At 37.9% G+C, this 25,845-nt stretch overlaps 1 protein-coding gene across 1 annotated transcript in view; it reads right to left on the bottom strand.

Moving 5' to 3' along the window:
* The window catches only part of LOC117294860 (octopamine receptor 1-like), a 31,368-nt gene extending 9,255 nt beyond the window's left edge, over positions 1–22,113 (bottom strand). Inside the window, exon 1 of the mRNA XM_033777404.1 lies at positions 21,518–22,113. The gene's annotated coding sequence lies outside the window, so the exon portion shown is untranslated. The remainder of the gene's footprint in view (positions 1–21,517) is intronic.
* Between the last annotated feature and the right edge of the window lie 3,732 nt (positions 22,114–25,845).

Below are 25,845 nucleotides of genomic sequence, written 5' to 3'. Positions count from 1 at the left end.
AGGGCGGATGGTATAGAAATTAGACTGGACTACTACTTTAGCTTATAGGATCGTAATTAACTGTACTGCCGCGGAGTCAGTTCTGAAATTGGTCTCAACGTTTCGACTAGCTTGCTCTAGTCATCGTCAGGAGACTGATTATCTACTCCACGGCAGTAGAATAAAGCAAGACAGTTCCCTAAGAACAACTCTACCTGGCAAGTAGATACACACATGGTGTTACCGCAAACCAAATATATATTGATACCTCACCATGCAATGCCTCAAATCCTATAATGTTAATAAAGCAAGACCCCAAATGGAGACATGGCAAGGAAGGGAGTTTCAGTTTTAAATTTTTGAGGACAATCCAGGAGAATTATTCAAAGTAAAACCCACGGAGTCGAGCCGATGTAGGGACAGAAAACCAAATCCACATAGTGCCCCCGGTGGCAATTTGTTGTAGTATAGAAAAATTTGCCATCCTCATAACATTTCCAGATTTTTGTTGAGGATTCCCTTTTTTGAATCAATTGAGAGAGAAAAAAAATCCCATTTGAAACGCACTACGACAATTGTGATGTACAGCGAAAAAATCCCCCCCGTGGGATTCGAACCGGGGCAGAGGTAAAAGGCAGGGCGAATTACCACTCCGCCAATCTGGGCCAAATTTCATAGAGCTGCTAAGCAAACAAAAGCTTAGCATAAAACTTTGTCCTTGATAAAAAAAAACCAGTATAACCAACAAAATTTCAATTTCATGCATGTTGCTTGTTACTGGTATTCAGCTGTTGTTTTTTGCTTATCCTGAAAATCACGTGGAAATTTGGTTGGTAACCCTGTTTTTATCAAGGCAAACATTTCATGCTAAGCAAATTGTTGTGCTCAGCAGCTCTATGAAATTGGGTCCTGTCCTCCCAAAACGGACTTGATGCCCAGACGAGAAACGAAAGTAACATATTCAGGAAGCTAATGCTTCATATTCCATGGATTTACATCAACAGTATTCTAGACACGTAGCATTGCTTCATCTACTATTGCGTCTTGAGTGTTTACTCTGAGCATTTCAATTCCCCGTGACGGTTTAAATCAATTTAGATTAAATAGCCACTTCGAAAGTGGTTTAGCTCAGGAAGTCAGTGCCAGAGGCTAATCTGTTGAATCCAATCCAAAACAGATTTGAAAAAAAAAATGGTAAAGAATATCATGCATTATGCATGATTTTTGTTGCATTGTTTTGTTTTCAGACGCACTTTAATGACATAATGCCTACCATGTTTTCCTTAATACTGTACCGGCGCCGCATCACTCGTACGTGATCTCTGTCATTGATGGGAAGACTTGGGACGTGAATCTGTAGAAATGTAATACAACAAAATTCTCTCCAGGCTTTTTAAATAGGACTGAGAGAGTTGGTGGAATTAAAATTCAATATTGATGCCTCTCTGACATCCTCCCACAGATACTATGAGCTGAGTTCATAGCCACCCATTATACAGTTGAGGCAAACTGATACCTTCGTTACTGTATCACATTACGCCGGTGTGGCGGTTTCAACTTTCCGCCGTGTTCAGTTTTCCGAATGACCAAATACGGTAACATTACGTCATGCGATGCCTGCGCACAGCAAGCAAAAGTAGTCAATTTTTAGTGCTGTATTGAGTCATCCGTGTTACTCTCCGGTAGCTGTAGTCATGGTGGCGAACGCGTGGATCGTATGAGAGAATTTGGTGTGGCACAAGCAGTGTGACCTGCTTACAGCTGTACGCATGAATACGTGTAAAGATGGGGCAAGAGAATGTGACTAAACAGAAAAGAATCGTATTAATAAACAATTTGGGGTCACTGAGATTTTTGTCTGGCTACGTCACCCGGAAAACTGAACACGCCGGAAAGCTTAAACCGTTCCAACAACGTGGTGAAATGTCCGGCTACGTCACCCGGAAAACTGAACACGGCGGAAGACTGGAACCGCCACACCGGCATACAAAATGAAAGGAGACCCACCACACTAGCTCGGGCACAATTTGTAGATGGAGTGGCTTTATTTTTTACATGGGGTTCCTTTAAAGGGTCTATGTACTTTTGTTGGACAAAAAAACATAATGTCCACAGATTTACATTAAACTTACACAGTTTGAAGATAATGATAGTTTAAAGCTTTCCTGAAAATATTACTTGGTGAGGTGCTGTAGTTTTGAGAATGACTAAAACAATGTCATAAACATAATTTTCGTTTCAGTGATCATGAGACGAAAATTAATTTTAATCATTTACAAACGTATTTTCATGACATTGTTTTACTCATTTCTCAAAAACTACAGCACCTCATTAACTAATTATTTCAAGGTACGCTTTCTACTATATCATCTTCAAACGGTGTAAGTTTAATGTAAATCTGTGGACATTGTGTTTTGTGTTACAAAAAGTACCCAAATCCTTTAATGTGTCCAGTGAGTGATTTTAAAATTGGAACTGACATTGTGTGGCAAAACATTACTTGTGGATGGGCTCAAACCTGCTGCCGTAAGCCTTGACGGATAGACGAGTTTGATGGAAATGCAAACAAATCTTGTTGATCGTTAAATGCAGAGTCACAAAAAGGGATGTAAACACCTCAATATATTTTACGCATGAGACATGGATGGAAGTTCCCCGGGGGAAAATGTCAGACAAAATAAGTTACGCATCCTCATGTCAACACAGATTATCTCAAACATGAATCATTGTGGCTCATTCTTGCACTCTTCCCTTCGCCCCTGCACTTCGCAGTTTTCCACAGATTTTGTAAAATACACAAATTTCCCTTGTGGAACACCTAAATCTTTAGAAATCCCCTAAAGGACCTTTAGCTATTGCTCTGGACAGTTATGGGTTGAGGGATGTCACAACAATTTATTTAGATGTATACAGGCCTACCATAAATAAGATAAAAGTAGGTTTATTTGATTATTATTCCGGGTGGACAAAACCACTCAAGATTTTCAGTAATACCTCAAAAATATTACTGGATTTTTGAAATGAAATTTTCACAGGCTATAGTTTAATTCTTTATATCAGCTACAACATATATTGTACATATACAATTAAAGCAAACGTTGGGTTCCAAACTGTAGCAAACGTACGCAGATTGTCCCTTTCAACCTATGTTTGTGTGAGATGCACTTAGATTGGCTGTTGCCAGCTTGGCGTTTGTATCCCCTTATGATGGGAGTTTGCAGAGTTCCCTTGACGGAAGATCGTCCCATGCATTATAGTGATAAGTAATTTCCATTTTTCATTTCATTAATGAAAATTGTTGTTGTGAAAGGCAGACTCTCATCAGAAGAGAATAGTTTTGATCAATGTAGCCAAGAACCAAATACGTGAGACAAAGCAGGAAGTTTCAGTAATTTAGATTTGGAAGGAAACCCCAAGACACTTATTTCAGGGGAAAACATATGCAGTCAGACAGGGACTGAAAACCAAATCAACATAGTGCCCCCAGTGGGATTTGAACCCAGGTCCTTGAAAGAGATGGAAGGCGAGGAGAGATACACTGCGCCAACCTGAGCGCTCGTCTTGATTGCGTTATCCATGTGGAAAGTTTTTAAATGAACTTCCTATCGCATCAATTTAAAGGCAGTGGACACTATTGTAATTATACAAAATAATTATTAGCATAAAAATTATCTTGGTAACGAGTAATGGGGAGAGGTTGGTAGTATAAAACCTTGTGAGAAACGGCTCCCTCTGAAGTGGAGCATATTTCGAGAAAGAAGTTATTTTCCACGAATTTGATTTCGAGACCTCAGATTTAGAATTTGACGTCTCGAAATTCAAGCATCTGAAAGCACATAACTTCGTATGACAAGTGTGTTCTTTTCTTTCATTATTATCTCGCAACTTCGACAACCGATTGAGCTCAAATTTTCACAGGTTTGTTATTTTATGCATATGTTGAGATACACCAAGTGTGAAGGCTAGTCTTTGACAATTACCAATAGTGTCCACTGGCTTTAACCACCCGGAACGTGCTGCGGCAAACTGTACAATAATTAACATCTGCGTTACTCGTGCTTTATCACATTCATTTGACCCATAATCCTACATTGATTTGTTCTCCAGCTCTCAATCCCGACCCCGATATATCTTCATTACGAAATGACAAAAAGTCATAACAAACAATTCGATCTTTGTAGTTACATTAAACATCTGTTAAGAGGTTTTACGAAGATGAGGTCGGCACGAGTTGTATATCTTTCGCTTAAATATTAACGTCGCTTTCTGTGATAGGCATATGTATTATGTTAGAAATCTTTAACAGGTTTGACATTTTGGTCGAACAGCCAAACATAATAAAGACACTGGACACTATTGGTGATTGTCAAAGACCAGTTGTCTCACTTGGTGTATCTCAACATATACATAAAATAACAAACCTGTAAATATTTGAGCTCAATTGGTCGTCCAAGTTGCAAGAGAATAATGGAAGAAACAACATCCGTGTTGCACAAGTTGTGTGCTATCAGATGCTTGATTTCGAGACCTGCAAATCTAGTTATTAGGTCTCAGAAATTGCTTTTTTTCTCGAAAACTATGTAACTTCAGAGGGAGCTGTTTCGCAAAATGTTTTTTTACTATCAACAGCTCTCCATTACCCGTTACCAATTACTGTTTTATGCTAATAATTATTTTGAGTAATTACCAATAGTGTCCAGTGCCTTTAAAGAGCACCGCCAAGTCTCACGCATAATATGCGAACACTGGGACTAGACAAAGTGAGGGGGTTTGGTTTGTTTATTTACGTGTAGCATTTACATGAAATAAAAAACACATGACAAGATTAGTGGGACAAATCACCCATCACTGTTTTCAAACATCAGGATCGATAACCACCATGGATGAGAATCAATGAGTACCCCCTCATTAAGAACTATACACTCTAAATACTCCCGGGTCAAAATTGACCCGGATTTGGGTCCCAGGGGGCCAGACCCATATCTAAGTCAGTTTGACCCGGAATCCGTGTCAATGTGACCTGGAATCCGTGACATTGTGACCAGAAATTTTGTTGAAAGCGGGTATTTTGACTCGGATTCCGGGTCACATTGACACGGATTCCAGGTCGCACTGACCCAGAAATGGGTCTGGCCCCCTCCTAGGACCCAAATCCGGGTCAATTCTGACACAGGAGTTTTTAGAGTGTACTGCACGGGCAAAATTTTACCAAGGGAATAATACCATCGTGGCCATCTGTATGTAAGACTCTGTAAACAGAAGTTTAAAGTTTCGAAATAACTAAAAACCAAAACTCAGATTTATTTTTAGAATTACTTTTTAATTTAACAAACGGAAAAGAAAAAGACAAATTATACAGCTGGTATTGATTGTCATCATTCCTTAAAGACAGTGGACATTTGGTATTACTCAAAACAAATATTAACTTAAAAGCTGACCTGGTAACGAGCATTGGAGAGCTGTTGATTTATTATAAAACGACTCCCCCTGAAAAAACGTAGTATTTGAGATAGAGGTAATTTCTAGCTAAAATATTAAAAGACTTATGCTAGAAGTCTTGTATTCCTATCGGAAAGCACACAAATTCGTCCAACATGGGTGTTTTTCTTTGATCATTTTCTCGCAACTTCGATGACCAATTGAGCCCAAATTTTATGCATGTGTACAGATACACCAAGTGAGAAGACTGGTCTTTGACAATTACCAATAGTGTCCAGTGTCTTTAAGCCAGGAAAAAAAAAACACTGAAAGCAACTGAGGTTGGCAACCTTTTGTCTTAAATATCTGGTTCATTTGAGGCATTATTTTGTTCTTCAGTACAACATTGTGGGTGGTTGGGACAAGACAAATAATCTTGATGTTTTTACATTGACTATCCTGAAGAGCCCTACCGGTAGTAATGCTCGTTTTTTTGCCGAATTGATTGTTGAAAATGATCTAAATTTAAAAAAAAATGTTAACCCGGAAGCTGTGATTATTCCTTTGAGATGCTGGGCAAACAAACCCGTCAACGTTGTTTCATCCCCAAGTTCATTCATTAATTTAATTTAATTTATTAGTTCTCGCTGTGGAGCCAAGGAGTATCAGAAAAGCAAACCTAATCACAGTTACTATAGCCAAGAACCCACATGGAGAGTACCAAAATAATGATAAAATAAGTTTTAGATGAAGGAGGAAAGAACAAATATTTATTCAAGGGAAAACCAACGCATAAAGGCACAGGCAAGGACTGCATTCCAAATGCACAGTTAAAATGTATTAATTTTGGTCTAAAAGCTTACTGATTTTGAAGTTCATCTAAAACCGTTTTTCCTGAAGATTTTTTTTCTGAAATAAAAATCATAATATTCGAGAAAATTGTAGCTAAAAAAAAAAAAAAAAAAAAAAAAAGCAACATCTGATGTCGGTTGTAACAACCAAAATTTATAATATTGTAGACTGAAAATCATGGACGGTTTGTTTACTATTTCCCCCCGACGCACAACAAATTGTGCCCAAATTTTCACAGGTTTGTTATTTCATGTGTAATGGATAATCACACAAGTCTTGAAGACGTTTGTCTGTGACTATTTTGTCAGCTGTACAATTCTCGTATCTACTACGAACCTGATCCGCACATGAATGTCAACAGAATGACATGAGCATTTGCGACAGATGCTTTAAAGCCATGGGACAATTTCGGTAAACAGTATTGTCCAAGGCCCACACTTCGTGTATCACAACTTATATATAAAATAACAAACCTGTGAAAATTTAGGCTCAATCGGTCATCGGAGTCGGGAGAAAATAACGGGAAAACCCACCCTTGTTTCCGCACGTTTCGCCGTGTCATGACATGTGTTTAAAATCCGTAATTCTCGATATCGAGAATTGATATTGTTTTAATGTTTCCTCAAAAAGTAAAGCATTTCATGGAATAATATTTCAAGAGAAGTCTTTCACCATTACCTTCTGTAAACCCTAGTAAATCAGTGAACTTTAAAAAATAATTCTGTTCCGAAAGTGTCCAATGGCTTTAATGAAAAGTACAGAATTGGCAATTATGGAGTTTGTTTAAAAAATAAAAATTATTAATTTAATACAGCATGGCCACTCGGTTCTAATTCTTCAGTGATAAGTATAACCGCTCCCGTCGCTTTTAATTTTTTTTTTTTACCGGCAAATTTCACAAAAATGATCGATCAATTTAACACATGGCTCATCCGACATATGACTACTCCGTCGCGTTAACATTCAACAGTCACAACACTGTTGTAATTCAATTTCAACAGCTAAACATTCACTTGTAAAACAAGATCATTCAAATTCACCAAGTCGTCAAGACTATTGATTAGCAAAAGGTTGGTCAACCATTCAATGTCATCAATTGCATAAGTAGAAAGTCGAGGTTCGGCCAAAGAATGATTAAAACGTAGTGTGGGGAAAGTCTGTAAAAGAAAGAGAACTTAACCAAACTTGAATGAGAGAAAAACAAACGAAACCATGTGTGCATGAAAACGACATTGGACGAATCGGGAACTAGAAGTCTGTACGCGTATGTTTTTACACGGCGTTTAAAAATAAAAATGTTCAGTGATGTTAAGAAAATTAATATCGCAATAGTTTTGCCGTAATCCACCAACAAGAGTTTGTGGTTTTAATATTATAAGAAATCAGAAAAACAAACTATACTAGGTTCATAAAAGGGTTATCAATGGAGAGAAAAGGGCGTCAAGCTCTGTCGTTAAAATGAGACCACTACAGCCTCGATATGGTCCGTCTAATACGAGGTTGATGTTTGCTCAAATTCTTTATCAGTGTAACTAATCGACTAAATAAGCATCAAAAGTTTAAGCTGATTAATTTGTTTTGAAGCAAAATTGTGTTGTTATTTAAGGCTCAATAATGCAATGTAAGCACTCGCGGAAAATTAATAACAAATTTTAATTTTGAACCAGTTGGAACGATGTTTCTAATGTTTCGATTAGACGATTTTGGGCAACAATAAGTGTTTGAAAGCCAGCCTTTGTTGTAAAAGAATATTTTTTTTTGTAAAAATAATTATTCACGCATGGATTATCCATGCCTCAAAGTTGTATGGTTTTTCATTTGCTTCGCGAACTAAAACGGTTGTCGTTTCATAGAGTCAAAAAATGGTTCATCAAACTTAAGCCTTGCAGGCTCATAAGAACAGTATGGTGATAATTTTTCTAAACAACATGGCGCACAAAATTACATCGTTGTATTCGGTATTCGATCTAAACTTGTAGTGGATTAGTTTTCCACGAATTTGATTTCGAGACCTCAGATTTAGAATTTGAGGTCTCGAAATCAACCATCTGAAAGCACACAGCTTCTTGTGACAAGGGTGTTTTTTTCCCATTATTATCTCGCAACTTCGACGGCCGATCGAGATCAAGTTTTCACAGGTTTGTTAATTTATGCATATGTTGGGATACACCAAGTGAGAAGACTGGTCTTTGACAATGACCATTAGTGTCCAGTGTATTTAATATCCCGTATCCAAAACGTACAGCTATACGGCTGTTGCTAATGGTGTTGCCGTGTATATGTTCTATACTTCAACCCATGGTAGACCTAGCGGTAGAGGTATCCATATCGGACTCAGCCGTAAACAACAAAACAAAATTCTGATAAAAATGTTATTAAACAAAATCTGCTTACCCGTCAAGTTTACGACAACGGATGTGAAAAATGACACCACTCGGACTGTTATGAGTAGATCTTTACAGTCTCACGACAAGAATTAACGGCAGCATCTCCTCTGCTTTTACAGTCACGTTCACCGAAAATATGATGAAATATAAACCATACGTCTTCTAGACTGTTTCATCCACACACGTAACGAGTTTCTCTCACTAATAAATCACGAGTTGGACACAGATGTAGCTTTAGAGTCCCCGCTCAAATTAAAACTCCCTACCGAGAAGTTGAATGTTTTCTTTGATGGACATGCCCCGTTGTTGCTAAATTTATGACAACTCTGCCTTGAAGTTCGTTGTCTTCATGCACAATAATGATAGGGTTGCGCTATGATTGTTTTCCCCCAGCCCCTAATAATGCTAGTCACAGTCCAAAGGTTAAGAGAAAACTTAATTAATCGTCCGATTAAATCCGTGTTTGTTTTAGGGTAGATCGTCTGGAGGTAAGTCACAAATAAAACAGTTAATAACCCATGAGGTTGATGCGAAAATAGTTCCTCTGTCATGATCACGCCAATGAGTGACATTGACTGAGAGTCAACAATTAGTCGTTTCGCTACCGGTTGTTTTTTTTAATATTGAATGAAGACCATAAAGGATTGTGTGCTAGAGTGCTCAACTTGAAATATTGCAACATTTGTGTAAATAATGGATTTTGTAAGGCAAGCTTTTTAACATTTAATTGGTGTTTTAAAGGCAGTGCACACTTTTGGTAAATACTCAAAATAATTATTAGCAAAAAAACTTAATTGGTAATAAGTAATGTGAAGAGGTTGATAGTATAAAACATTGTGAGAAACGGCTCCCTCGGATGAAGTAAGTTAGTTTTCGAGAAAGAAGTAATTTTCCACTAATTTGATTTTGAGAACACATGCTATTTTAGTTGAGGTCTCGAAATCAAGTAAATGAAAGCACACAACTTCGTGTGACAAGGGTGTTTTTTCTTTCATAGTTTCTTGCAACATACACAACCGATTGAGCTCAAATTTGCACATGTTTGTTATTTTATACATGTTGAGAAGGCTGGTCTTTGACAATAAAAAATTATCAATAGTGTTCAGTGCCTTTAACACACAATGTAAGTATAACATTTCGCGGTAAGCGGGGCCATGAAATTGAGCCCTGTTTTTCTGGAGTAAGCTACCCGATTCGTCTTCCCATCAGAAAATTGTTTCTCTGGAAACGTTGAGGAAACTGCTTCTTGCACTATTAAAGAGCAGTGTCCTCATTTCTGTTTAGAAAGTTTCTTGAGAAATAACGTCACGAGCGTATCGTGACTAATTTCCGTCTAAGTTTTCGCCATGATTAATCACTGTTCAACATCTGTGAACTTTTAATTAATTTTGTTCTGTTCTGTTCTGTTCTGAAAGTGTCCAATGGCTTTAAAGAGCCACTGTACATCAAGAACGCAGGGCGTTAGATTGAGTATATCAACTGTTTGATATATACTTCTTGAGTTTGCATTAAACGAGTCAGATTCCCTGATTGATATAGTGAGTGCATTCCAGGTATGAGGAGCAAAATGGGAAAAGGTGCGACTTGATGCAGACTTGAGAAGCTTGACAGTGAGTTAGTTTCCACGAGGCGAAGAGTTTCAGCTGCTGAGCGATGGGGTAGGTTTCACAAAAAGTTAAGACATCCTTACTCGAGATAGCCTTATCTCGAGTCAGGACGAGTTACTCGTCCTAATTTAAAGTCACCTGGAAGTGGTATTTTTTCAAAATAAAGCTTTTGTCACTAATATATGTGTTTTGATGAGTGGAATGTGAATAAACAGTTAACCAAGGTTTTACAAAATCAGTTCTTATGTTATTTACAAATTTAAGAGTAGACCCCGACCCGAGAGGGCGCTGTTCGTGACGTCAATCGAGGCAGACTTTGCCTGTAATGCGTAGAGTAAACACAAATTTGTTTTTCGGCAATGCCGACCAGGTGTATTGTTGCTGAATGCAGAAAAACACTTTTTGAAATGTACCAACTCACGACTTGGACGTACATGTACTTTGCACGTGTGTTTACTATACGCATTGCAGGCAAAGTCTGCCTCGATTGACGTCACAAAAGGCGTAGGCGGAGTCAGCCCCCAAACAACTTTATATATTTTTTAAACATATAAATCGTGACAAACAATTACTAAAAAAATTGTTTTATTGTTTGTTAGCATATACTCTTATGTTTGAAAAAAATAATTTATATTTTCAGGTGACTTTAAGACTAGCCTTTAAAGGCAGTGGACACTATTGGTAATTGTCAAAGACTAGCCTTCACAGTTGGTGTATCTCAACATATACATAAAATAACAAACCTGTGAAAATTTGAGCTCAATCGGTCATCAAAGTTGCGAGATAATAATGAAAGAAGAAAACACCCTTGTCACACGAAGTTGTGTGCGTTTAGATGGTTGATTTCGAGACCTCAAGTTCTAAATCTGAGGTCTCGAAATCAAATTCGTGGAAAATTACTTCTATCTCGAAAACTACGTCACTTCAGAGGGAGCTGTTTCTCACAATGTTTTACACCATCAACCTCTCCCCATTACTCGTCACCAAGAAAGGCTTTATGCTAATAATTATTTTGAGTAATTACCAATAGTGTCCACTGTCTTTAAGGAACGTTACATAATTTGTAAGAAACAAAAATCGTGAAGATCACGGATTTACATAAAACTTACACTTTATAATAATTATGATTGTTGAAAGCATCCCTTGAAATATTTCTGTCTGAAATGTCATATTTTTGATGAGAAACAAATGATCTAACTTCGCGTTTGGAGTTTCTCGCTCAGTGAGCGTTTTATTCATTTTTATTTTGGCATCGGTGCAATGCAAAGTATTTGTAATCAGTTTTTAACTATTTTCTGGTGACCCAGATGGCCGATCGATCTCAATCTTTTACAGGTTTGTCAGTTTATGTGTATGGTGGATTACATAAAGCCTTACTCGTCCTACTTCTTTGTGAAATCGACACCGGGGCGGTGGGGAAACAGGCACTGAGTGTCACGACGGGGAGTCGAACCCATCCTCTGCTGATGTTGGTTCACTTAGTATTTCTAGTTCAAACTTGATAAAACAACTTTTGAAGACGCAATATAGACACGTATTAAATTGAGACAATTTAGAACAGGCGCTGCAGGCAAACGCTGTTTTGAATGAAGAGGGCACCAAATCGATAGCTAGCAGCGTGCTTGGGAGCAAAACAGACCTGCCAGACTGCTTCTACTTGTATTGAGTAGGAAAAACCTAGTTTCGCGGGAAATGGGTCAATTATGACGTTGAGTGTTACGTTAAACAACACGGATTCCACCCAAAACCTCACACAGCAATTTCAGACAGAGAAACTGGTGGATTGATTTGAAATGCTGTCATGGAATTAGCTGGATTTTCAAGGATGGGTTTTATTGATTCAGATTGTTGACTCGACCTGGTCTCCGAATAGCAAATAATATAGAAAGCTCTGGCTTTGAATGGTATTGGACATTGCTTTGTTGCGGTTTAGATAGTAAGCAAAGAAGTAGGCATGTAATAAACCAACCCCCATTCCCGCAAGATATACAATCTTACCTTTTTAAAGCGTGTAACCTTACAAAACTAACAATTCAAATATACAAAGCTAGAGTTAAATTATTTATAGGCGAATTGGATACACATTTTAATTTTTTTATTTTTTTTTTTATTTATTTGTTGTATTGTACTGAATTTTATTTCCCAAACGGAACAAATTTAACCCCAAACCCTGGGGAAGGTTACAACAATAATACATGGATTTATAATTTGTACACTCTATAAAATTCATTACCAATGTCGCAACAGCAAAAATAATATGAACATACATATAACTTACAGGGTTTACAGAAGGTAATGGTGAAAGACTTCTCTTGAAATATTACTCACATTAAAACAATTATTAATTCTCGATATCGAGAATAATGGATTTATTTTAAACAAATGTCATGACACGGCGAAACGTGCGGAAACAATGCTGTTTTGTTTTTCGCTGTTATTTTCTCCCGACTGCGATGACCGATTGAGCCTAAATTTTCACAGGTTTGTTAGTTTATATATAAGTTGTGATACATGAAGTGTGGGTGTCAGATGCAATTGTGTCCGCCATGCAATACTGTCCGCTCCGGAAACTTTTGCTTACGCAATCGTGTCCGGGGCTATGCAAAAACCGTCCGGTGGACATGTACATGATTGTACATGTATGTGCGCGCGTAAGCGAGTAGCATGAACTGAACCTACGTATGCAGCATGAATATTCACGTACTTCATGATTGCAGCTAATACCCAACGGCCGAACATTTTCCATGTCATTCATGACTTAGCTTGTATAAAAATGGCGAAACGTGTTCCGTCGACCAAGAACGTTTAACTTACTGCAAGGACGGCACGGAGGCGGACACAACTGCATATGCAAATATGTCCGGGCGGACACAGTTGCATTATGCAGCAGCGTCCGGGCGGACACCATTGCATATGCAAAACTGTCCGGCGGACATTATTGCATATGCAATAATGTCCTCCGGATAGTATTGCATAGAGAACATAATTGCATGCAAAATGGGCCTTTGGACACTCTATTTACCGATGTTGTTGCGATTGATTTAATGTATGTATCTCGTTTAAAGGCACCGGACGCTATTGTTAATTACTCAAGATAACTGCTAGCATAAAAACGTACTTGGTTGCGAGCAACAGAGAGCTGTTGATAGTATAAACCATTGTGAGAAGCGGCTCCCTCTGAAGTAACGTAGTTTTTGAGAATGAGGTAATTTTCTCACTAAATTTAATAAAAAAAGACTTCAGCTGAAGCCTTGTGTTATGCATCTGAGAGCACAATTCGTGCAACAAGGGTGTTTTTTCTTTCATTTTATTATCTTGCATCTTGGGTGCCCAAATTAGTCCAAATTGTCACAGATTGTATGCATATGTTGGGATACACCGTGAGAATACTGGTCTTTGACAATTTGTTACCAAACGTGTCTATAGTGCCTTTAAACGAGACTATATAACTTATGTTGTTTCGTCTCTTCTCTGATGGGACGTGAAGCGTTGGTCCCGTGCGTTGTGAAATGTAAAATAACTCCGTATAATATTTATCGCATTATTAGAAAAGGGGTTCGCCATGTGTTTATGGCAGTCGCTGCTAAATGCACCGAAGCCCCATGAATCCTAAAGTGCCATGGTCTTATGTTAAATGAAACGGTTGTCTTGAAATGTTTCTGATTCTTCATTAAATAAACTGGACACTATTGGTAATTGTCTAAGACCAGTCTTCTCACTTGGTGTATCTCAACATATGCATAAAATAACTAACCTGTGAAAATTTGAGCTCAATTGGTCGTCAAAGTTGCGAGATATTAATGGAAGAAAAAAACACCTTGTCACACGAAGTTGTGTGCTTTCAGCTGAGGTCTCGATTTCAGTTCAAATATTTTAGTGAGAAATTATACCTATTTCTCAAAAACTAAGTTTACTGCAGCGGGAGCCGTTTCTCACAATGTTTATACTATCAACAGCTCTCTATTGCTCGCTACCAAGTAAGTTTTTATGCTAACATAATTTTGAGTATTTACCAGTACTGTCCAGTGCATTTAGCCACATCGAGTACCTTATTTGTTTACATGACGCTACATACACCTGCATAAATTATGTTTTTGTATCAAAAGCGAGGCTGGTATGAAAATTGACAGGCACTTTGGTATCGTCCATCATACAACACGGCGATTCAAATCCGAGAAGGGGAACCAGACAAAAATGACGGTCAAAAGGAAGTCAATGTCTGCATAATGTCTGCTCCCCATACCGAACACGCCACCATCACTAAAATCAGAACCGGTGTGGCGGTTTCAGTCTTCCGCCGTGTTCAGTTTTCCGGGTGACGTAGCTGGACATTTCACCACGTTGTTGGAACGGTTTAAGCTTTCCGGCGTGTTCAGTTTTCCGGGTGACCTGTCAGATACCGCCGCGAGTACCCTGGCGAGTACTGTAGTTCTCTCAGCAGTGACCCCCAAATTGTTTATTATTACGATTCTTTTCTGTGTAGTCACATAATCTCTTGCCCCATCTTTACATGTATTCATGGGTACAACTTTAGGCAGGTCACACTCTGCTTGCATAAAAAACAACTCATACGATCCACGCGTTTGCCGCTAGTTGTACTCGACTCGTGGACGCCGCCATGACAGCTACCGGAGGGTAATGGATGACTCAATACGGCACTAAAAATGGACTACTTTCGCTTGCTGTGCGCAGGCATCGCATGACGTAATGCTACCGTATTTGGTCATTCGGAAAACTGAACACAGCGGAAAGTTGAAACCGCCACACCGGTATACGTTTGTTGATACACAGCGTATAACTTCCGATCGGTCGAAAGTCAACTTTCTCTGTGATTTATTATTAATTATTAATCACCAAACAGTCGCCGAGAACATACTCTCGCTTCGCTACATTGCTAACGTTACGTGTTTCGAGGAAAACACATTTACCGCCGATAGTTTATTCTGATCGTCGTCATCTTATAGACGGTTTACTCTAAAGTGCAAGTCATCATTACAATACATTGAAGTGTTGCACCTGCTAGCCAAGAATCACTTTCCGTCGTGAGTGAAATCAAATTGCATTGCCAATGCGCACGATGCCCAATTTGTCTATTATTGCTGTTGCATTAATGTTTCATTTATTGAAGTTAATTTGTTGCAAAATTGTATTTATTACAGTTTATTTCCTACTGCATTGTTGTTGTTGTTGTTGTTGTTTTTTATGGCTTGGAGAGGTTGGTTCGAGTCTCATGCGAGTCGCATGCCCAAGATTACTGATCCAGTCACGATCGTTTATCACTTTGATGTTGATGCTTCCAATGTACTGGTATTTTAATTTCAATGTTATGTGCTCTTCAATTCTAGGAAGTTTTTTAAGGCGAATTGTTTTACTGCATGGGTTTTTTTTTTCTTCTTTTTTCCTAACTCTATTTGGCTATTGCATGATGACAAATTACATGTTTGACATTCTGTGACAAGATTTTGGAGACGGCATTCTTTACTGACTGATTACATCGGATCTAAAATTACAATTAATTAACTTGTTTCTTGGTAATAAAGGAAGTCACTGCGATTCACGTCCCATCAAAAACACATCCATCATTGGACATAACTTGATAAACGATACTGAACATACTATAAAGTGATACCAGTGATAAAATTACTTTTTTTCTTTGCTCTTCTATTTTGCTCTTCTTTGCTCTTCTATTTTGCTAAATGTATATGTTTTTGTTTGTGCGTGTTTACCTCTAACGAAGGTCCGGTTTTGGAACGAAAGCTAAGGCCATTTCCACTAGTAAAGGTTTATAAAATATAAACATGCCTTTAAGTGGTAACTTTTCCTGATACCTTCCCTTAATCCGGTCTCATCTTTTTGCCATAAATGGATATGTTTTTCTTCGTGTCATGGACTTGTTTTCAATGCCTCCGAAGATGCTCCGGTTTCGATCGAAAGCTAAAGCCATCTACCCTATACTAATTTTAAATATGCCTTATACGTATGTTTTCATGTCACGTAAATACGGTGTCTAGGCATTGAGAGCACGGAACTAGTATTTGTTTTCGTATTTTGTTTATATACAACTGACGAGTTCTCGCCCATAAAGCGAGTCACATCTGGAGCTGGCCCATGGTCTGATAGCAGGAATTATGCGACAAATCACAGAGCATTCTCCATGAGGGTTGTGAGACGGGACATCTGTGCCCAATTTCGCGAAGCTCTTGCAGAAAATAATGCTTGACATCTTTCGAGGCAAACTTCACAACAATGTGCACATAGATCCTGTTTTTGTTAAGCAATAGTTGTCTGGGCTTAGCAAGTTGTTGTACTCACAGGCTTTATGAAATTAGGCGTTTGATATTAGAACAGTAAGCTGCTGGATGGTCGTGTGACCTTCTGACCGTCAAAGTCACGGGATCTTTATGGTTTGGCATCAGGGATGAAACACGCACTCTGAAACCTCCAGGGTCAGAATTATCCCGAATTCCGGGTCAGCTGACCCAAATTGGATTCCGGTTCAAAACTGACCCATATTCCGGATCTCCTGCAGTGGGCCTGACCCATTATGGGTCAAGACTCATAATCTCTTGTCAAAATGATTCAAACCTCTGTCAAACTAATGCAGAATCAGGGTTGAAAGTCAAACCTACAAGATTTGTAACCAGTTTTCGGATCAGCCTGACCAAGAAAAAGGTCCGGTCCCTGAAAACCGGAACCCGTGTGAATTCTGTTCCGGGATTTTTATTTTATTTTTTAGAGTGCGCCCCGAATTGCGTCGGCCACGTTTCGCTCCGAATAATGTGCGTGATTGAAAAACCGAGATCATGGTTTCGTTTTCCAATTTCTTGGGTTGCATTCCTCGGTTAAAACACGATGCATGGGGACGAGTGTTAATTTCATCCCCGACTTCTTCACCGTTCAAATTCCTCTAAGCGACGGCCAAGCGACCGGCATGAAACCTTTCCCTCACCTGTCATGTCATTGCCCTTTAAAACAATATTGCCAGACTCGGTGTATACCGATACGATTTAAATGCACTGGACACTATTGGTAAATACTCAAAACAATTGCTAGCACACAAACTTACTTGGTAACGAGCGAGGAAGAGTATGAAGCATTGTGAAAAACGGCTCCATCTGAAGTAAGTTTTTGAGAAAGAGACAACTTCTCACTCAAATAATATAATATTTCAGCTGAAGCCTTAATTTCATTATGCATCTAAAACCACACAACATATTACAAAACAAGGGTGTTTTTCCTTTCATTATTCTCTTGCAAATTCGATGACCAATTGAGTAAAAAAATTCACAGATTGATTATTTTATCATTATGTTGGAATACACCAATTGAGAACACTGGTCTTTGACGATTACCAAATGTTTCCAATGCCTTTAAAGTGTGTATTCTTCACAATGTGACACCATCATATTCAACCAGAAGTGAAATAAAATGTATACAGTTCAATTCAATTCAATTCAATAATTCCATTATACTCTTGTTGGAAAACAGAACAGTTTGGAGAATTCGTCAGTACATAGAAATGTAACAAAAGTGACAGTGCACTTATTTTGTTTCTGATAAGTGTAACCCAAAACTGAGCCTTGAGGGACAACAATCGTGTATCTACTAATCCGGTTTTCTTTCTCATTCGGGTCGCCTTGTAAAATAAAATAGTCAATTTGGCAACGTGTGGTTATGTTTTGCGACTATGTGTGCAACCACTATTGCTTAAAGTGTGAGCAACTGATGTGAACAAAGGTGATGTTTGAAGTTTGCATGGTGTGGACAAGATGAATAAACAATGAATAAATGTAAACTTGCAGGTACAACCATGTAATAGTTCTCTTTTGAGGGAGTGTTGGCTCCGAAAAGAGCCGTTTTGGTCTAGACGTTTACAGTATACTATGTCTGTCTTCAGGAGAAGTTTTGTTTTGTTTTGAATGTTCGCATATTCAATGATGTCCATAATCAACTGCGGTTTCACTCTCTCTAAAAATAGTGTTGACCATGCCAAGTTTCAAAGAAAAACTTTTGTAAAACACGTCAAGAAAGAAAACACGCGGTAGTCCAATCACAACCGCTTCCCAATCCTTGATATGTTTTTATTTTGTATCGCTTCTGCTTGAACTGTTCTGCCATCTTTTTTGGCTAGTTACATGAACTCGTTGTATTTCCTCGGATCTATCTTGTGTCAGAGTGAGCTGTCATGTTTTATGTTAAATGTGAAGTGAATTGTGATATTCGCCTGTCCTTTTGTTTGCATGTATCTCTGCTTGTTGTGTTTCTTTGTCTATCTGGCTGTTTTTTTTATTCTTTTTATATTTTTTTTATACAAGCTTTTGCTTATCAAAACAGCCACATTCCTATTACATACACTACTTACTTTGCTCTGCTTTATAGCTCCATGTGCTTGTCGATATTTTTCATGGAAGTATATTAATAAATTGAATTAAACTGTTGCCTGCGAACGACAGAAATAGATTCCATCTGTTATAGTTCGCAAAAGGTTTACGTTTACAATATTTGATGGCAAAATGTGCGGTCGCTCTTTCACTTCCTCTTCGCTGGTGAGTTCAAGAAACATGTTTTTACAATTAATTGGACGCTCCAGTTCAAGGATATTAACTTGTTTAATGAATGGGATATCGATTAATGAAACGGCTTGTGAAATATCGTTTTTATTTCTCTATTGCAATGTGTTTTAGAAACTTAAAGGGACACACCGGGTTCGTTGGGCTATTTGTGCTGCAACATAGACTAAGGTATGACTTCAAAAATATTTATCAAATTAAGCCGTTTTCGAGCATTTAAAAAAAAAAAAAAAAATTACAGATTAAAATAAAACTTACACGGTCTAATGATGATGAAGAAATTAGAAAACATATCATATTTTTTATGAGAAATAAATAATTTAATTTCGCGTTTGAAGTTTATCGCTCAGTGGGCGTTTTATTACTTTTTTTCGATCGATGTCATCAAAATGTGTGATCGGTTTCACTATTTTCTCGTGCACCAGACAACCGATCGATCTGAAACTTCTACAGGTTTGTCAGTTTATGTATATGTTGGATAACATAAAGTGCTTATAATTATTGCCAGCAACTGTTGTGTTAGCAAAAAAAAAAGAAGAAAAAAAATTCTGTAATGTTCCTCTAACCGGGCGTGTTTAGGGCTTCAGTTTTGATGGGACACATGGCCACCGGAAGGGGCGCATTTGGGCAAAACAAAGGAGTTTGTTATGAAATGAATAATGTTGGAAATGTGTGTTAAAAGTAGAATGGGGTGATCCGCACAAACATGCCTCGAAGTGTGTCGTTTTGTAGAAACATTTCTTGACTCCACAAAATCACGAATTGTGTTAGTTCAGAAAGGCAAAAGAAAACCACAACAGTTTTCGAATAATATTTTTGTGTGAATCATTTGTCGACTAAAAGCGCCCAAATCCGGAGGCAACGTGCCCCTTTAATTCCATTTGAATCCGTGAGTGTGGCGTTGTCTAAACAAGTTCAAAGATTCCACCGCCTATAAACACCCATAGGTCATGCCATTGCAAGCAGCAGTAATATAACAATTATTTGTCTTACTTTTAAAACATCTCTCTTACCATAATATTCGTGTCGTAAAACAAAACGCCTTTTAGAGCCCAAAGCGCCCAATTAGGGGGCCCCTTTAATGCCATTTGAAACCGTTAACCATGTGGCGTTGTCTAAACAAGTTCAAAGATTCCACCGCCTGTAAACATCCATAGGTCATGCCATTGCAAGCAGCAGTAATATAACACTCAATTATGGAGTCTACTTTTTATTGCAGCGTTGATGGACGTGTAACTTCACAGCTCATGTGTTAACTTCAATTTCAATTCAATTCAATTTGTGTAATACGTTTATTCCGTACTCTTGTTGGAAACATAGAATAGTATGAAAATTAAACAGTACATAGAAGTGTAAAAAAATAAAAAAATAAAAGTGTACATAAAATATTATAATGAAAGAATACATCAAAGAAAGTGATTTAAAATCCTTCATGAGGGCCGCTGTCATAACATGCTGAAATATTGTAATTATTATTTCCTCTGTCTTAACCACATCGTATACGGTCAGCTCATATGCCATGATATTCCAAACTGGACCTTGCCATACGTCCAGTGGGGTATCAATCGACAGGGGTCAATGATTTGGTTTGGAGGGGCAGGACAATTTCTGCCAGCATCTTTTTGGTGCTTAAGGATTAGGTCTTATATCTCAAAATTCGCCCCACTCCTTGCAGTAATAATACCTGGGGTCGATTTCACAAAGAGTAAGGACTGGTCCTAACTAAGGACTAGTCCTAAGAGTTATCAAAAATGTACAGCTAGTCCTAAGTTAGGACTAGTTACTCGAGATAAGACTAGTCCTAACTCTTTTTGGAATCCACCACTGGCGCTTTGTATCCTTTGGCAAAAGGCGCGTTATAAATACGGTTATAATTATTATTATTATTATTAATTTAGATGTCATTCCTATTGGCAATGGTAGATGAAACCAAATAAACTATATTAGTGCAATAAGCTCATGAATTAACACATATCAACAAAGAAACACCATAAACAACCCACTTATAAACACGTTTAGTATTCGTCAAAAACCAGTATTGTAATTTTATGGCGTATCCCAACATTTTTACTCAATTGGACATCAAAGTTGCAAGAGAATCTTGAAAGATGAATGACCCTTTTGCACAGTAGTGTGTGCTTTCAGATACATAATAAAAGGCTTTAGCCACCGAGTCTTTTAATATTGAGTGAGAAATTACTTCTTGTGGAAATTACCAATACTGTCCAGCGCCTTTAAAACAATATCGTTTAAAACAATGCAAAAGCAAAAGAAACCCCTCTTTAATCACTGGGAAAAAGCTTCTCAGTTAGGCTATGCGCTAACTCGTGCCAAGGGGGCGTTGAAACCAAACATGTCCCACGCTTGAGGTTTTTAAGCCGAATAAGTGACCCAATGTTTGCTAAGTATCGTGATATCACCGTATAATTTAAACTGGGTTTAGATCAAAACTATAAAATACACAGTCTTGATCAAAAGATCGTGTAGGTCAATATTAATAAGAAGCACAATAAAATATCTGTAATTAACAATGTAAACATTGCCAAATTATTCGAAAAAGGCAAAACTTGCATGCACAAAATAGTGATCGCGTTCTTTAAAAAACAAAGAGTCTTGTATAATAACATTGATTATTCATTTTTGTGAAAAATAATGTTGTGTTTTTCTTTTTGTCTGACACCTCTTAAAATGTGTGTATACTTACTATAGTTGACGTCCGTCCGACGGCAAAGAACATCGCATTCGAATCTCAATAGAGTACTCTTTGCGCTACTGCGCTACTCCACAGAAAAGCAATTTACAGCAAAATCAGACACAGTCGATTAATCCAAATCAAGAATTTTGTGACAGTTGACGATTTTCACGATGATGACTTCTTAACAGTTGTTTTATTTTGTTTTCTCGATGAGCTCAGCTCACTGTTACACATAGTAGAAAGTTGACGCTACTCGGGCCGAACTCGGCTCGAAACCACAGGTTTTGTCAATGTTAGAAATGCACCTGTGCCATCCAGGCCGATCCTGGGCAGCTCGAACAGCCTGATCGTGTTGTAGGCCGATGAAGTTGAGGTCGTCTATATCTTACATGTACACAAGCCGTCTTGTGATTGTTGAAGACACACGTTCAGCAGCAAGCAAGCTATACCTGTGTGCATCGAATCTAAATTGCCGTTGATTTTTATACATTCGCTTCGTTCACCCAATCAAACCGCTCACCGACCCTAAAGTTAATTTCATCACCACTCGTAATTTCCGTTGCAATTTTGTTATGGTGTCCCGGACACGCCTTAGTAAACAGCCAGTGCACACGCACACCTTACTTGTCGGGTGTTGCGGGGAGTAATGTGCCCTAATAATTTATGACGTGTAAGTTATGATGTGCGGAGTCTACGAACGTTGTAGGCTTGAAGGCAATGTGCTTGTTTGTGAGACAGGGACAGGGAGCTGGGGGTCTGGGGGCCAGACCTTAACCCGAGCCTGAAACAACATAGTTTGAGTTATGCCTGGTTATAGACGTTATTGGTGCAAACATGTTGCCATATTTTGACTGATTATTGACATGCGATCCTCCAGGCAGGGCGAAAAATAGCGATTCGTTACTCATTGCGATGAAACTTATTTTCCTTGCAATTAATTCTACCTTTCATCCCTGGCTTACCGCCTCCCCGACAGCGTCAGCGAAACCATAGAGTAACGGTGCCAGAACATGGCTGGTTGAAGCACACTTACTCCAAAATTCCTTTTCTCCTATAATGTAACTCCATCACCAAACTCCTTGAGTGTAGAAATTTGAGATACTGAATTTGTGATCAGCACTTGTTATTTGGGACTACTGGCCCCTTCAGTCCTTCTGAATCATCCACTTTGGCAATAATATTGGATAACGGGGGATTCGTTACTTTTGTGAGGGGGTTGAACGGTTTAATCCTGAAAAGTGGATCAATTATAGGCGGGGTATTCGGAGCTCGTAGACCTGCGCATAAATCTACAGGGATATGAAACGCAGATGAAGGCTTTATCCCTCCAGTCCCTGCACCGCCCGAGTTTGCCGAAATAATTTTGTTTTTCTTTTCAAGATTCTTGCAGTAACTTTACTGACATCGTGGTTAATTTTTTTTAAAGATAGCCAAGGCTTATTATTTATAATTAAACGCACAATTTTTGACCCTTTCGGTAATATTTGTACAAGTCCTCATTGGGGAACAATAAAAAACCCTACGGTAATATTGATGGCGATTATTCTTGTGTAATGATAACATGGATACAATAGCTTTTCAAGGCTTTTATCTGGCTCAATGCTGATTATTTGCGAAGGCGTAAGTTTTCGACAATATCACCATGAATGATAAATACAGTTTCCTTTGTGTTTACTAATAAGCGTTTTGTTGGGTGAGTGCTAAATTATTTCATCATCATTAGCTTCGTCAAGTCAACTGTGAAGAGACAAATTAATAATGATCTATAAATAACTAGATGGATTCACCAATGCGTAGGCATACTATTGACTACCTAGTTTTATTTTGATGTTTCTTATTTTCTACAAACAAAAGCTATAGCGAGGTTTCCTCCTACCGCACAATACAGTGTATCGCTTTAGGTGGCTGGGCGGTCCAGTGGCTAAATGGTTATAGTTATAAACGCGTCAGGTAACTCAAAGATTGGGGGGAATATTTGAGATCCGTCAAAGGCTTAACTACCAAATCAACGTGTCAGGATTTGGTGCGAATTTTATCCTGATTTTTGTACGGCTTCCTTTTCTCGAGCCCCTATATACTAGACATGGTATAGTTATGAGACGGGGTACGACTTTCGTAGAAATGGGGGTCGAGAAAGTTACAAGCTTTCATTTGAGCCATTGCTCGAAAAAGTCCACCAATTATTAGTAGCAGTGAAATACAGTGCTCAAAATATTAGTTTTTGTAGGGATCCCGACAATATATCACGTGACCAATTCTTATGTGTTTTTAAAGAAACGTTTCAAATTTGTGTCATGCATGACACACCATTAAAAGTAAAAGTTAAACTTTTTTTCGTTAGAGCGGGTGATACTCTTTGAAATACCATTCACTCAAAAAAAAAAATGTTTTAATGTTTGGGGCCAAAAATCTGACATAGCATCTTTAATGGCAACAATAACATACTTGAAGTACAGCAGCTTTCGATGGTAATAAATTAGTATTTTGAAAGATATTCCAAATCTGAAATGGAAAAGAAAATGAACTGAAAGATAGCTACACCAAACTAAACTTGTCATTGTAAACATTAATCACAAAAATTGAATTAGGCAGCTGGGGGCGCACTTGGGCTCCATAGGCCTATGTGTTTTATAGTGATTGTGCAAAAGATAATCAGATATTTATTATTGGCAAGTCGTTACATTGTGTAGAACTTGTTGTTATTACTTCTTTCATTTGTTCCACTCCCTTTGTTATGCGCTCTGTTCTTTGTAGGACCTATAGCACCTTATAAATGATTTTTTTTTAAAGTACTATATTATAATTAAGTACTGTAATTGTTTTAAAGTACTGTTATTTACTTATCATTGCTATAGCAAATAATGTTCAGGAAAATGGTCTCTAAAGTGTAGATTTGTGATTAGAATATACTCGCCTTCTGTAATCACGAAACTACACTTTAGAGTCTGTTAAGTCAGAGAATTAAAGGCAGTGGACACTATTGGTAATTACTCAAAATAATTATTAGCAGAAAACCTTACTTTGTAACGAGTAATGGTGAGAGGTTGGTGGTATAAAACATTGTGAGAAACAGCTCCCTCTGAAGTGGAGTAGTTTTCGAGAAAGAAGTAATTTTCTACGAATTTGATTTCGAGACCTCAAGTTTAGAATTTGAGGTCTCGAAATCAAGCATCTGAAAGCACGCAACTTCGTGTGACAAGGGTGATTTTTTCTTTCATCTCGCAACTCCGACGACCAATCGAGCTCAAATTTTCACAGGATTGTTTTTTTTTTGCATATGTTGAGATACACCAAGTGAGAAGACTAGTCTTTGACAATTACCAATAGTGTCCACTGGCTTTAAACAAAACATGTAACAGTTTCAATTAATTTGAATGCTCAATAGTAACGACTTTAGTTAGCCTATCTAATTTAGTATACGTTGTCAAACGACGGTTGGTCACATCTTATAATTATTTTACAAAATATAAAGAAAAAAATTAATGGACATTCTTTAGTGCTTGCAACATTATCGAGTACAACGTAAGTTTTGCTCAGCTAACAATAAATTTTATTACTAAAGTGATTTTTTCAAAACTGGAAAATGTTTTAGTAAATTGAAAGATTACATATTTTCAGATATATGTTTTGTTGCACTTCGTACTATCTTTAAGTTTGGAAAGACAGTAATTTTCAAATTGAACTATTTACTTAAGTTTGTAAGGAATCTGCACTCAACTGTAGATTATGTAACGAATCTACACTCGTACCGAATCTACAGTGAAGTGTAGATTCGTAAAAATAATCTACACTTTCAATAATAGAGTGACGTCACAGAAATAGTTTAACAACATGCGTAAATGAATACAAGGACATAAAAAGGCTTGCCCGTCGAAAAAAGAGGGGAGCGGGCGGGGAGGGTTAGCAATACGCTTTAAAAAAATAAAGCTTTTGTCACTAAAATATGTATTTTGGCGAGTAGAATATGAATAAACAATTTTTTATTAACTAAGATTTAAAAACAATTGGTTTCCATGCTATTTACAAATTTGAAGATAAGCCCGACCCGAGAGGGCGCTGTTCGTGACGTCAATCGAGGCGCGATGAATCGCATGCAGTGCCAAGATAGTGACGCTTGGCGCAAGCTAAAAACATGCCCTCAAAGTTGAAACAATACCTGATTTTGTTCACGTTAGGCAAATGCTCCTTTAGGTTCGTTACGTCTTTAAAGTACCTTCTTCGACTTCCTCACTAGCTGGAAAAATTGTTGGGATGGCGTCATGTTTTAGAAAAGAACTTTTCTCTTCATGTCAAAATGTGTAGTGTATTCCGGATTCTCGAGGCACGGCGGCTCGAAG

The sequence above is a fragment of the Asterias rubens genome, chromosome 9, assembly GCF_902459465.1.
Source record: "Asterias rubens chromosome 9, eAstRub1.3, whole genome shotgun sequence".
Taxonomy (NCBI): domain Eukaryota; kingdom Metazoa; phylum Echinodermata; class Asteroidea; order Forcipulatida; family Asteriidae; genus Asterias; species Asterias rubens.
Note: the sequence above shows the minus strand (reverse complement) of the source record. Positions and strands in the feature narration are given on the sequence as shown.